Source organism: Thermobia domestica, chromosome 6 (assembly GCF_964235325.1).
Source record: "Thermobia domestica chromosome 6, izTheDome1.hap1.1, whole genome shotgun sequence".
NCBI classification, from domain to species: Eukaryota; Metazoa; Arthropoda; class Insecta; order Zygentoma; family Lepismatidae; genus Thermobia; species Thermobia domestica.
In genome coordinates, this window is record NC_137459.1 from 311,787,166 (window position 1) to 311,800,464 (window position 13,299).

Sequence of the window (13,299 nt, forward strand, 5' to 3'; positions counted from 1 at the left end):
TGACGGGAACTGTGAGCCTTTTCACAGCAACATTAACCATTTAACTTACACTATCAGCAGTATATTAGATATTATGAATGAAAAATCGGCAACTATGAGCACCGTGAAATCGACTGTGAGCATTTTTAAGTGCGTCTGAAAATTCTGAAGGCAACTGTGAGTATTTTGAAGATGAGCACGAATCATTATGTAGGCAACTATGAGCCCTCTGTCCGCAATTAAAAGCGAAAAGTCGGCAACTATGAACGTTATACGGCACCTGTGAGGCCTTGGTCGGCAATTATGAACGAATGGTCGGCAAATATGGACACTTTTTCTTTAAATCTGAGCATTCTGACGGCTTGTGTGAGGAATCTGAAAGCAACTGCGAGCCCTTTCACACCAAGCATGAACCATTTAACTTACAATATCAGCAGTAAGTTAGTTATTATGAATGAAAAGTCGGTAACTATGAGCACCGTGGAAGCGTGTGTGAGCATTTTGAAAGTACGTCTGAACATTCTGAAGGAAACTGTGAGTATTTTGAAGATGAGCAAGAACAATTATGTAGGCAACTATGAGCCCTTTGTCCGCAATTAAGAACTAAAATTCGGCAACTATGAACGTTTTACGGCACCTGTGAGGCCTTGGTCGGCAATTATGAACGAAAAGTAGGCAACTATGAGCGTTTTGACGGGTACTGTGAGGCCTTGGTCGGCAATTATGAACGAATGGTCGGACACTATGAGCACTTTTTCATTAAATCTGAGCATTCTGACAGCTTGTGTGAGGAATCTGACGGCAACTGTGAGCCTTTTGACAGCAACCATGAACCATTTAACTTACACTATCAGCAGTAAGTTAGGTATTATAAATGAAAATTCGGCAGCTATGAACACCGTGTAATCGAGTGTGAGCAATTTGAAAGTACGTCTGAACATTCTGAAGGCAACTGTGAGTATTTTGAAGATGAGCACGAACCATTATGTAGGCAACTATGAGCCCTTTGTCCGCAATTATGAACGAAAAGTCGTCATTCATGAGCGTTTTGACGGCTACTGTGAGGCCTTGGTCGGCAATTTTGAACGAAAAGTCAGCAACTATGAGCACTTTTTCTTTAAATGTGAGCATTCTGACGGCTTGTGTGAGGAATCTGACGCCACTGTGAGCCTTTTGGCAGCAACCACGAACCATTTAACTTACAGTATCCCCAGTAAGTTAGATATTATGGATGAAAATTCGGCAACTATGAGCACCGTGGAATCGAGTGTGAGCAATTTGAAAGTACGTCTGAACAATCTGAAGGCAAATGTGAGTATTTTGAAGATGAGCACGAACCATTATGTAGGCAATTATGAGCCCTTTGTCCGCAATTATGAACGAAAAGTCGGCAATTATGAGCGTTTTGACAGCAACCATGAACCATTTAACTTCACTATCAGCAGTATGTTAGATATTATGAATGAAAAGTCGGCAACTATGAGCAACGTGGAAGCGAGTGTGAGCATTTTGAAAACATGTCTGAACATTCTGAGGGCAACTGTGAGTGTTTTGAAGATGAGCACGAATCATTATGTAGGCAACTATGAGTCCTTTGTCCGCAATTAGAAACGAAAAGTCGGCAACTATGAGCGTTTTACGGCACCTGTGAGGCCTTCGTCGGCAATTACGAATGAAAGTCGGCAATTATGAACGTTTTGATGGCTACTGTGAGGCCTTGGTCGGCAATTATGAACGAATGGTCGGCAACTATGAGCACTTTTTCTTTAAATCTGAGCATTCTGACGGCTTGTGTGAGGAATCTGACGGCAACTGTGAGTTTTTTGACAGCAACCATGAACCATTTAACTTACACTATCAGCAGTATGTTAGATATTATGAATGAAAAGTAGGCAACTATGAGCAACGTGAAAGCGAGTGTGAGCATTTTGAAGGTACGACTGAACATTCTGAAGGCAACTGTGAGTATTTTGAAAATGAGCACGAACCATTATATAGGCAACTATTAGCACTTTGTTCGAAATTATGAAGGAAAATTCGGCAACTATGAGCGTTTTGACGGCACCTGTGAGGCCTTAGTTGGCAATTATGAACAAATGGTCGGAAACTATGAGCACTTTTTTAAATCTGAGCATTCTGACGGCTTGTGTGAGGATACTCACGGCAACTGTGAGCCTTTTGGCAGCAACCATGAAAAATTTAACTTACATTATCAGAAGTAAGTTAGATATTATGGATGAAAATTCGGCAACTATGAGCACCGTGTAATCAAGTGTGAGCAATTTGAAAGTACGTCTGAACATTCTGAACGCAACTGTGAGTATTTTGAAGATGAGCACGAACCATTATGCAGGCAACTATGAGCCTTTTGTCCGCAATTATGAACGAAAAGTCGGCAATTATGAGCCTTTTGACGGCACCTGTGTGGCCTTGGTCGCCAATTATGAACGAAAAGTCAGCAACTATGAGCACGTTTTCTTTAAATGTGAGCATTCTGACGGCCTGAGTGAGGAATCTGACGCCACTGTGAGCCTTTTGGAAGACACCACGAACCATTTAACTTACACTATCAGCAGTAAGTTAGATATTATGGATGAAAATTCGGCAAAAATGAGTACCGTGGAATCGAGTGTGAGCAATTTGATAGTACGTCTGAACATTCTGAAGGCAACTGTGAGTATTTTCAAGGTGAGAACGAACCATTGTGTAGGCAATTATGAGCCCTTTGTCCGCAATTATGAACCAAAAGTCGGCAATTATGAGCGTTTTGACGGCACTTATGAGGCCTTGGTCGGCAATTATGAATGAAAAGTCGGCAACTATGACCGTTTTGACGGCTACTGTGATACCTTGGTCGGCAATTATGAACGAATGGTCGGCAACTATGAGCAGTTTTTCTTTAAATCTGAGCATTCTGACGGCTTGTGTGAGGAATCTGACGGCAACTGTGAGTCTTTTCACAGCAACCATGAACCATTTAACTTACACTATCAGCAGAATGTTAGATATTATGAATGAAAAGTCGCCTACTATGAGCAACGTGGAAGCGAGTGTTAGCATTTTGAAAGTACGTGTGAACATTCTGAAGGCAACTATGAGTATTTTGAGGATGAGCACGAACCATTATGTAGGCAACTATGAGCCCTTTGTCCGCAAAAATGAACGGAAATCCGGCAACTATGAGCGTTTTCACGGCACTTGTGAGGCCTTGGTCGGCAATTATGAACGAATAGTCGGCAACTATGAGCACTTTTTCTTTAAATCTGAGCACTCTGACGGCTTGTGTGAGGAATCTGACGGCAACTGTGAGTCTTTTGACAGCAACCATGAACCATTTAACTTACACTATCGGCAGTATGTTAGATATTATGAATGAAAAGTCGGCAACTAAGTGCAACGTGGAAGCGAGTGTGACCATTTTGAAAGTACGTGTGAACATTCTGAAGGCAACTGTGAGTATTTTGAAGATGAGCCAGAATAATTATGTAGGCAACTATGAGCCCTTTGTCCGCAATTAGGAGCGAAAAGTCGGCTACTCTGAGCGTTTTACGGCACCTGTGAGGCCTTGGTCGGCAATTATGAATGAAAAGTCGGAAACTATGAGCGTTTTGACGGCTACTGTGAGGCCTTGGTACGCAATTATGAACGAATGGTCGGCAACTTTGAGCAATTTTTCTTTAAATCTGAAAATTCTGACGGCTTGTGAGAGGAATCCGACGGCAACTGTGAACCGTTTGACAGCAACCATGAACCATTTTACTTACAATATCAGCAGTAAGTTAGATATTATGAATGAAAAGTCGGCAGCTATGAGCACCATGGAAGCGAGTGTGAGCATTTTGAAAGTACGTGTCAACATTCTGAAGGCAACTATGAGTATTTTGAGGATGAGCACGAACCATTATGTAGGCAACTATGAGCCCTTTGTCCGCAAAAATGAACGGAAATCCGGGAAATATGAGCGTTTTGACGGCACCTGTGAGGCCTTGGTTGGCAATTATGAACGAATGGTCGGAAACTATGAGCACTTTTTTAAATCTGAGCATTCTGACGGCTTGTGTGAGGATACTGACGGCAACTGTGAGCCTTTTGGCAGCAACCATGAACCATTTAACTTACACTATCAGCAGTAAGTTAGATATTATGGATGAAAATTCGGCAACTATGAGCCCCGTGTAATCGAGTGTGAGCAATTTGAAAGTACGTCTGAACATTCTGAAGGCAACTGTGAGTATTTTGAAGATGAGCACGAACCATTATGTAGGCAACTATGAGCCTTTTGTCCGCAATTATGAACGAGAAGTCGGCAATTATGAACGTTTTGACGGCACCTGTGAGGCCTTGGTCGGCAATTATGAACGAAAAGTCAGCAACTATGAGCACTTTTTCTTTAAATGTGAGCATTCTGACGGCCTGAGTGAGGAATCTGACGCCACTGTGAGCCTTTTGAAATACACCACGAACAATTTAACTTACACTATCAGCAGTAAGTTAGATATTATGGATGAATATTCGGCAACAATGAGCACCGTGGAATCGAGTGTGAGCAATTTGATAGTACGTCTGAACATTCTGAAGGCAACTGTGAGTATTTTGAAGATGAGCACGAACCATTATGTAGGCAATTATGAGCCCTTTGTCCGCAATTATGAACAAAAAGTCGGCAAATATGAGCGTTTTGACGGCACCTGTGAGGCCTTGGTCGGCAATTAAGAATGAAAAGTCGGCAATTATGAGCGTTTAGACGCCTACTGTGATGCCTTGGTCGGCAATTATGAACGAATGGTCGGCAACTATGAGCACTTTTTCTTTAAATCTGAGCATTCTGACAGCTTTTGTGAGGAATCTGACGGCAACTGTGAGTCTTTTGACAGCAACCATGAACCATTTAACTTACACTATCAGCAGAATGTTAGATATTATGAATGAAAAGTCGGCTATTATGAGCAACGTGGAAGCGAGTGTGAGCATTTTGAAAGTACGTGTGAACATTCTGAAGGCAACTATGAGTATTTTGAGGATGAGCACGAACCATTATGTAGGCAACTATGAGCCCTTTGTCCGCAAGAATGAACGGAAATCCGGCAACTATGAGCGTTTTACGGCACTTGTGAGGCCTTAGTCGGCAATTATGAACGAATAGTCGGCAACTATGAGCACTTTTTCTTTAAATCTGAGCATTCTGACGGCTTGTGTGAGGAATCTGACGGCAACTGTGAGTCTTTTCACAGCAACCATGAACCATTTAACCTACACTATCAGCAGTATGTTAGATATTATGAATGAAAAGTCGGCAACTAAGAGCAACGTGGAAGCGAGTGTGAGAATTTGAAAGTACGTTTGAACATTCTGACGGCAACTGTGAGTATTTTAAGATGAGCACGAACCATTATGTAGGCAACTATGAGCCCTTTGTCCGCAATTAAGAACTAAAATTCGGCAACTATGAACGTTTTACGGCACCTGTGAGGCCTTGGTCGGCAATTATGAACGAAAAGTAGGCAACTATGAGCGTTTTGACGGGTACTGTGAGGCCTTGGTCGGCAATTATGAACGAATGGTCGGACACTATGAGCACTTTTTCATTAAATCTGAGCATTCTGACAGCTTGTGTGAGGAATCTGACGGCAACTGTGAGCCTTTTGACAGCAACCATGAACCATTTAACTTACACTATCAGCAGTAAGTTAGGTATTATAAATGAAAATTCGGCAGCTATGAACACCGTGTAATCGAGTGTGAGCAATTTGAAAGTACGTCTGAACATTCTGAAGGCAACTGTGAGTATTTTGAAGATGAGCACGAACCATTATGTAGGCAACTATGAGCCTTTTGTCCGCAATTATGAACGAAAAGTCGTCATTCATGAGCGTTTTGACGGCTACTGTGAGGCCTTGGTCGGCAATTTTGAACGAAAAGTCAGCAACTATGAGCACTTTTTCTTTAAATGTGAGCATTCTGACGGCTTGTGTGAGGAATCTGACGCCACTGTGAGCCTTTTGGCAGCAACCACGAACCATTTAACTTACAGTATCCCCAGTAAGTTAGATTTTATGGATGAAAATTCGGCAACTATGAGCACCGTGGAATCGAGTGTGAGCAATTTGAAAGTACGTCTGAACAATCTGAAGGCAAATGTGAGTATTTTGAAGATGAGCACGAACCATTATGTAGGCAATTATGAGCCCTTTGTCCGCAATTATGAACGAAAAGTCGGAAATTATGAGCGTTTTGACAGCAACCATGAACCATTTAACTTCACTATCAGCAGTATGTTAGATATTATGAATGAAAAGTCGGCAACTATGAGCAACGTGGAAGCGAGTGTGAGCATTTTGAAAGTATGTCTGAACATTCTGAGGGCAACTGTGACTGTTTTGAAGATGAGCACGAATCATTATGTAGGCAACTATGAGTCCTTTGTCCGCAATTAGAAACGAAAAGTCGGCAACTATGAGCGTTTTACGGCACCTGTGAGGCCTTCGTCGGCAATTACGAATGAAAGTCGGCAATTATGAACGTTTTGATGGCTACTGTGAGGCCTTGGTCGGCAATTATGAACGAATGGTCGGCAACTATGAGCACTTTTTCTTTAAATCTGAGCATTCTGACGGCTTGTGTGAGGAATCTGACGGCAACTGTGAGTTTTTTGACAGCAACCATGAACCATTTAACTTACACTATCAGCAGTATGTTAGATATTATGAATGAAAAGTAGGCAACTATGAGCAACGTGAAAGCGAGTGTGAGCATTTTGAAGGTACGACTGAACATTCTGAAGGCAACTGTGAGTATTTTGAAAATGAGCACGAACCATTATATAGGCAACTATTAGCACTTTGTTCGAAATTATGAAGGAAAATTCGGCAACTATGAGCGTTTTGACGGCACCTGTGAGGCCTTAGTTGGCAATTATGAACAAATGGTCGGAAACTATGAGCACTTTTTTAAATCTGAGCATTCTGACGGCTTGTGTGAGGATACTCACGGCAACTGTGAGCCTTTTGGCAGCTACCATGAAAAATTTAACTTACATTATCAGAAGTAAGTTAGATATTATGGATGAAAATTCGGCAACTATGAGCACCGTGTAATCGAGTGTGAGCAATTTGAAAGTACGTCTGAACATTCTGAACGCAACTGTGAGTATTTTGAAGATGAGCACGAACCATTATGCAGGCAACTATGAGCCTTTTGTCCGCAATTATGAACGAAAAGTCGGCAATTATGAGCCTTTTGACGGCACCTGTGTGGCCTTGGTCGCCAATTATGAACGAAAAGTCAGCAACTATGAGCACTTTTTCTTTAAATGTGAGCATTCTGACGGCCTGAGTGAGGAATCTGACGCCACTGTGAGCCTTTTGGAAGACACCACGAACCATTTAACTTACACTATCAGCAGTAAGTTAGATATTATGGATGAAAATTCGGCAAAAATGAGTACCGTGGAATCGAGTGTGAGCAATTTGATAGTACGTCTGAACATTCTGAAGGCAACTGTGAGTATTTTCAAGGTGAGAACGAACCATTATGTAGGCAATTATGAGCCCTTTGTCCGCAATTATGAACAAAAAGTCGGCAATTATGAGCGTTTTGACGGCACTTATGAGGCCTTGGTCGGCAATTATGAATGAAAAGTCGGCAACTATGAGCGTTTTGACGGCTACTGTGATGCCTTGGTCGGCAATTATGAACGAATGGTCGGCAACTTTGAGCAGTTTTTCTTTAAATCTGAGCATTCTGACGGCTTGTGTGAGGAATCTGACGGCAACTGTGAGTCTTTTCACAGCAACCATGAACCATTTAACTTACACTATCAGCAGAATGTTAGATATTATGAATGAAAAGTCGCCTACTATGAGCAACGTGGAAGCGAGTGTTAGCATTTTGAAAGTACGTGTGAACATTCTGAAGGCAACTATGAGTATTTTGAGGATGAGCACGAACCATTATGTAGGCAACTATGAGCCCTTTGTCCGCAAAAATGAACGGAAATCCGGCAACTATGAGCGTTTTCACGGCACTTGTGAGGCCTTGGTCGGCAATTATGAGCGAATAGTCGGCAACTATGAGCACTTTTTCTTTAAATCTGAGCACTCTGACGGCTTGTGTGAGGAATCTGACGGCAACTGTGAGTCTTTTGACAGCAACCATGAGCCATTTAACTTACACTATCGGCAGTATGTTAGATATTATGAATGAAAAGTCGGCAACTAAGTGCAACGTGGAAGCGAGTGTGACCATTTTGAAAGTACGTGTGAACATTCTGAAGTCAACTGTGAGTATTTTGAAGATGAGCCCGAATAATTATGTAGGCAACTATGAGCCCTTTGTCCGCAATTAGGAGCGAAAAGTCGGCAACTCTGAGCGTTTTACGGCACCTGTGAGGCCTTGGTCGGCAATTATGAATGAAAAGTCGGAAACTATGAGCGTTTTGACGGCTACTGTGAGGCCTTGGTCCGCAATTATGAACGAATGGTCGGCAACTTTGAGCAATTTTTCTTTAAATCTGAAAATTCTGACGGCTTGTGTGAGGATACTGACGGCAACTGTGAGCCTTTTGACAGCAACCATGAACCATTTAACTTACACTATCAGCAGTAAGTTAGGTATTATAAATGAAAATTCGGCAGCTATGAACACCGTGTAATCGAGTGTGAGCAATTTGAAAGTACGTCTGAACATTCTGAAGGCAACTGTGAGTATTTTGAAGATGAGCACGAACCATTATGTAGGCAACTATGAGCCCTTTGTCCGCAATTATGAACGAAAAGTCGTCATTCATGAGCGTTTTGACGGCTACTGTGAGGCCTTGGTCGGCAATTTTGAACGAAAAGTCAGCAACTATGAGCACTTTTTCTTTAAATGTGAGCATTCTGACGTCTTGTGTGAGGAATCTGACGCCACTGTGAGCCTTTTGGCAGCAACCACGAACCATTTAACTTACAGTATCCCCAGTAAGTTAGATATTATGGATGAAAATTCGGCAACTATGAGCACCGTGGAATCGAGTGTGAGCAATTTGAAAGTACGTCTGAACAATCTGAAGGCAAATGTGAGTATTTTGAAGATGAGCACGAACCATTATGTAGGCAATTATGAGCCCTTTGTCCGCAATTATGAACGAAAAGTCGGAAATTATGAGCGTTTTGACAGCAACCATGAACCATTTAACTTCACTATCAGCAGTATGTTAGATATTATGAATGAAAAGTCGGCAACTATGAGCAACGTGGAAGCGAGTGTGAGCATTTTGAAAGTATGTCTGAACATTCTGAGGGCAACTGTGACTGTTTTGAAGATGAGCACGAATCATTATGTAGGCAACTATGAGTCCTTTGTCCGCAATTAGAAACGAAAAGTCGGCAACTATGAGCGTTTTACGGCACCTGTGAGGCCTTCGTCGGCAATTACGAATGAAAGTCGGCAATTATGAACGTTTTGATGGCTACTGTGAGGCCTTGGTCGGCAATTATGAACGAATGGTCGGCAACTATGAGCACTTTTTCTTTAAATCTGAGCATTCTGACGGCTTGTGTGAGGAATCTGACGGCAACTGTGAGTTTTTTGACAGCAACCATGAACCATTTAACTTACACTATCAGCAGTATGTTAGATATTATGAATGAAAAGTAGGCAACTATGAGCAACGTGAAAGCGAGTGTGAGCATTTTGAAGGTACGACTGAACATTCTGAAGGCAACTGTGAGTATTTTGAAAATGAGCACGAACCATTATATAGGCAACTATTAGCACTTTGTTCGAAATTATGAAGGAAAATTCGGCAACTATGAGCGTTTTGACGGCACCTGTGAGGCCTTAGTTGGCAATTATGAACAAATGGTCGGAAACTATGAGCACTTTTTTAAATCTGAGCATTCTGACGGCTTGTGTGAGGATACTCACGGCAACTGTGAGCCTTTTGGCAGCTACCATGAAAAATTTAACTTACATTATCAGAAGTAAGTTAGATATTATGGATGAAAATTCGGCAACTATGAGCACCGTGTAATCGAGTGTGAGCAATTTGAAAGTACGTCTGAACATTCTGAACGCAACTGTGAGTATTTTGAAGATGAGCACGAACCATTATGCAGGCAACTATGAGCCTTTTGTCCGCAATTATGAACGAAAAGTCGGCAATTATGAGCCTTTTGACGGCACCTGTGTGGCCTTGGTCGCCAATTATGAACGAAAAGTCAGCAACTATGAGCACTTTTTCTTTAAATGTGAGCATTCTGACGGCCTGAGTGAGGAATCTGACGCCACTGTGAGCCTTTTGGAAGACACCACGAACCATTTAACTTACACTATCAGCAGTAAGTTAGATATTATGGATGAAAATTCGGCAAAAATGAGTACCGTGGAATCGAGTGTGAGCAATTTGATAGTACGTCTGAACATTCTGAAGGCAACTGTGAGTATTTTCAAGGTGAGAACGAACCATTATGTAGGCAATTATGAGCCCTTTGTCCGCAATTATGAACAAAAAGTCGGCAATTATGAGCGTTTTGACGGCACTTATGAGGCCTTGGTCGGCAATTATGAATGAAAAGTCGGCAACTATGAGCGTTTTGACGGCTACTGTGATGCCTTGGTCGGCAATTATGAACGAATGGTCGGCAACTTTGAGCAGTTTTTCTTTAAATCTGAGCATTCTGACGGCTTGTGTGAGGAATCTAACGGCAACTGTGAGTCTTTTCACAGCAACCATGAACCATTTAACTTACACTATCAGCAGAATGTTAGATATTATGAATGAAAAGTCGCCTACTATGAGCAACGTGGAAGCGAGTGTTAGCATTTTGAAAGTACGTGTGAACATTCTGAAGGCAACTATGAGTATTTTGAGGATGAGCACGAACCATTATGTAGGCAACTATGAGCCCTTTGTCCGCAAAAATGAACGGAAATCCGGCAACTATGAGCGTTTTCACGGCACTTGTGAGGCCTTGGTCGGCAATTATGAACGAATAGTCGGCAACTATGAGCACTTTTTCTTTAAATCTGAGCACTCTGACGGCGTGTGTGAGGAATCTGACGGCAACTGTGAGTCTTTTGACAGCAACCATGAACCATTTAACTTACACTATCGGCAGTATGTTAGATATTATGAATGAAAAGTCGGCAACTAAGTGCAACGTGGAAGCGAGTGTGACCATTTTGAAAGTACGTGTGAACATTCTGAAGGCAACTGTGAGTATTTTGAAGATGAGCCCGAATAATTATGTAGGCAACTATGAGCCCTTTGTCCGCAATTAGGAGCGAAAAGTCGGCAACTCTGAGCGTTTTACGGCACCTGTGAGGCCTTGGTCGGCAATTATGAATGAAAAGTCGGAAACTATGAGCGTTTTGACGGCTACTGTGAGGCCTTGGTCCGCAATTATGAACGAATGGTCGGCAACTTTGAGCAATTTTTCTTTAAATCTGAAAATTCTGACGGCTTGTGAGAGGAATCCGACGGCAACTGTGTTCCGTTTGACAGCAACCATGAACCATTTTACTTACAATATCAGCAGTAAGTTAGATATTATGAATGAAAAGTCGGCAGCTATGAGCACTATGGAAGCGAGTGTGAGCATTTTGAAAGTACGTGTCAACATTCTGAAGGCAACTATGAGTATTTTGAGGATGAGCACGAACCATTATATAGGCAACTATGAGCCCTTTGTCCGCAAAAATGAACGGAAATCCGGGAAATATGAGCGTTTTGACGGCACCTGTGAGGCCTTGGTTGGCAATTATGAACGAATGGTCGGAAACTATGAGCACTTTTTTAAATCTGAGCATTCTGACGGCTTGTGTGAGGATACTGACGGCAACTGTGAGCCTTTTGGCAGCAACCATGAACCATTTAACTTACACTATCAGCAGTAAGTTAGATATTATGGATGAAAATTCGGCAACAATGAGCACCGTGGAATCGAGTGTGAGCAATTTGATAGTACGTCTGAACATTCTGAAGGCAACTGTGAGTATTTTGAAGATGAGCACGAACCATTATGTAGGCAATTATGAGCCCTTTGTCCGCAATTATGAACAAAAAGTCGGCAAATATGAGCGTTTTGACGGCACCTGTGAGGCCTTGGTCGGCAATTAAGAATGAAAAGTCGGCAACTATGAGCGTTTTGACGCCTACTGTGATGCCTTGGTCGGCAATTATGAACGAATGGTCGGCAACTATGAGCACTTTTCCTTTAAATCTGAGCATTCTGACAGCTTTTGTGAGGAATCTGACGGCAACTGTGAGTCTTTTGACAGCAACCATGAACCATTTAACTTACACTATCAGCAGAATGTTAGATATTATGAATGAAAAGTTGGCAACTATGAGCATTGTGGAAGCGAGTGTGAGCATTTTGAAAGTACGTGTGAACATTCTGAAGGCAACTATGAGTATTTTGAGGATGAGCACGAACCATTATGTAGGCAACTATGAGCCCTTTGTCCGCAAGAATGAACGGAAATCCGGCAACTATGAGCGTTTTACGGCACTTGTGAGGCCTTAGTCGGCAATTATGAACGAATAGTCGGCAACTATGAGCACTTTTTCTTTAAATCTGAGCATTCTGACGGCTTGTGTGAGGAATCTGACGGCAACTGTGAGTCTTTTCACAGCAACCATGAACCATTTAACCTACACTATCAGCAGTATGTTAGATATTATGAATGAAAAGTCGGCAACTAAGAGCAACGTGGAAGCGAGTGTGAGAATTTGAAAGTACGTTTGAACATTCTGACGGCAACTGTGAGTATTTTAAGATGAGCACGAACCATTATGTAGGCAACTATGAGCCCTTTGTCCGCAATTAAGAACTAAAATTCGGCAACTATGAACGTTTTACGGCACCTGTGAGGCCTTGGTCGGCAATTATGAACGAAAAGTAGGCAACTATGAGCGTTTTGACGGGTACTGTGAGGCCTTGGTCGGCAATTATGAACGAATGGTCGGACACTATGAGCACTTTTTCATTAAATCTGAGCATTCTGAGAGCTTGTGTGAGGAATCTGACGGCAACTGTGAGCCTTTTGACAGCAACCATGAACCATTTAACTTACACTATCAGCAGTAAGTTAGGTATTATAAATGAAAATTCGGCAGCTATGAACACCGTGTAATCGAGTGTGAGCAATTTGAAAGTACGTCTGAACATTCTGAAGGCAACTGTGAGTATTTTGAAGATGAGCACGAACCATTATGTAGGCAACTATGAGCCCTTTGTCCGCAATTATGAACGAAAAGTCGTCATTCATGAGCGTTTTGACGGCTACTGTGAGGCCTTGGTCGGCAATTTTGAACGAAAAGTCAGCAACTATGAG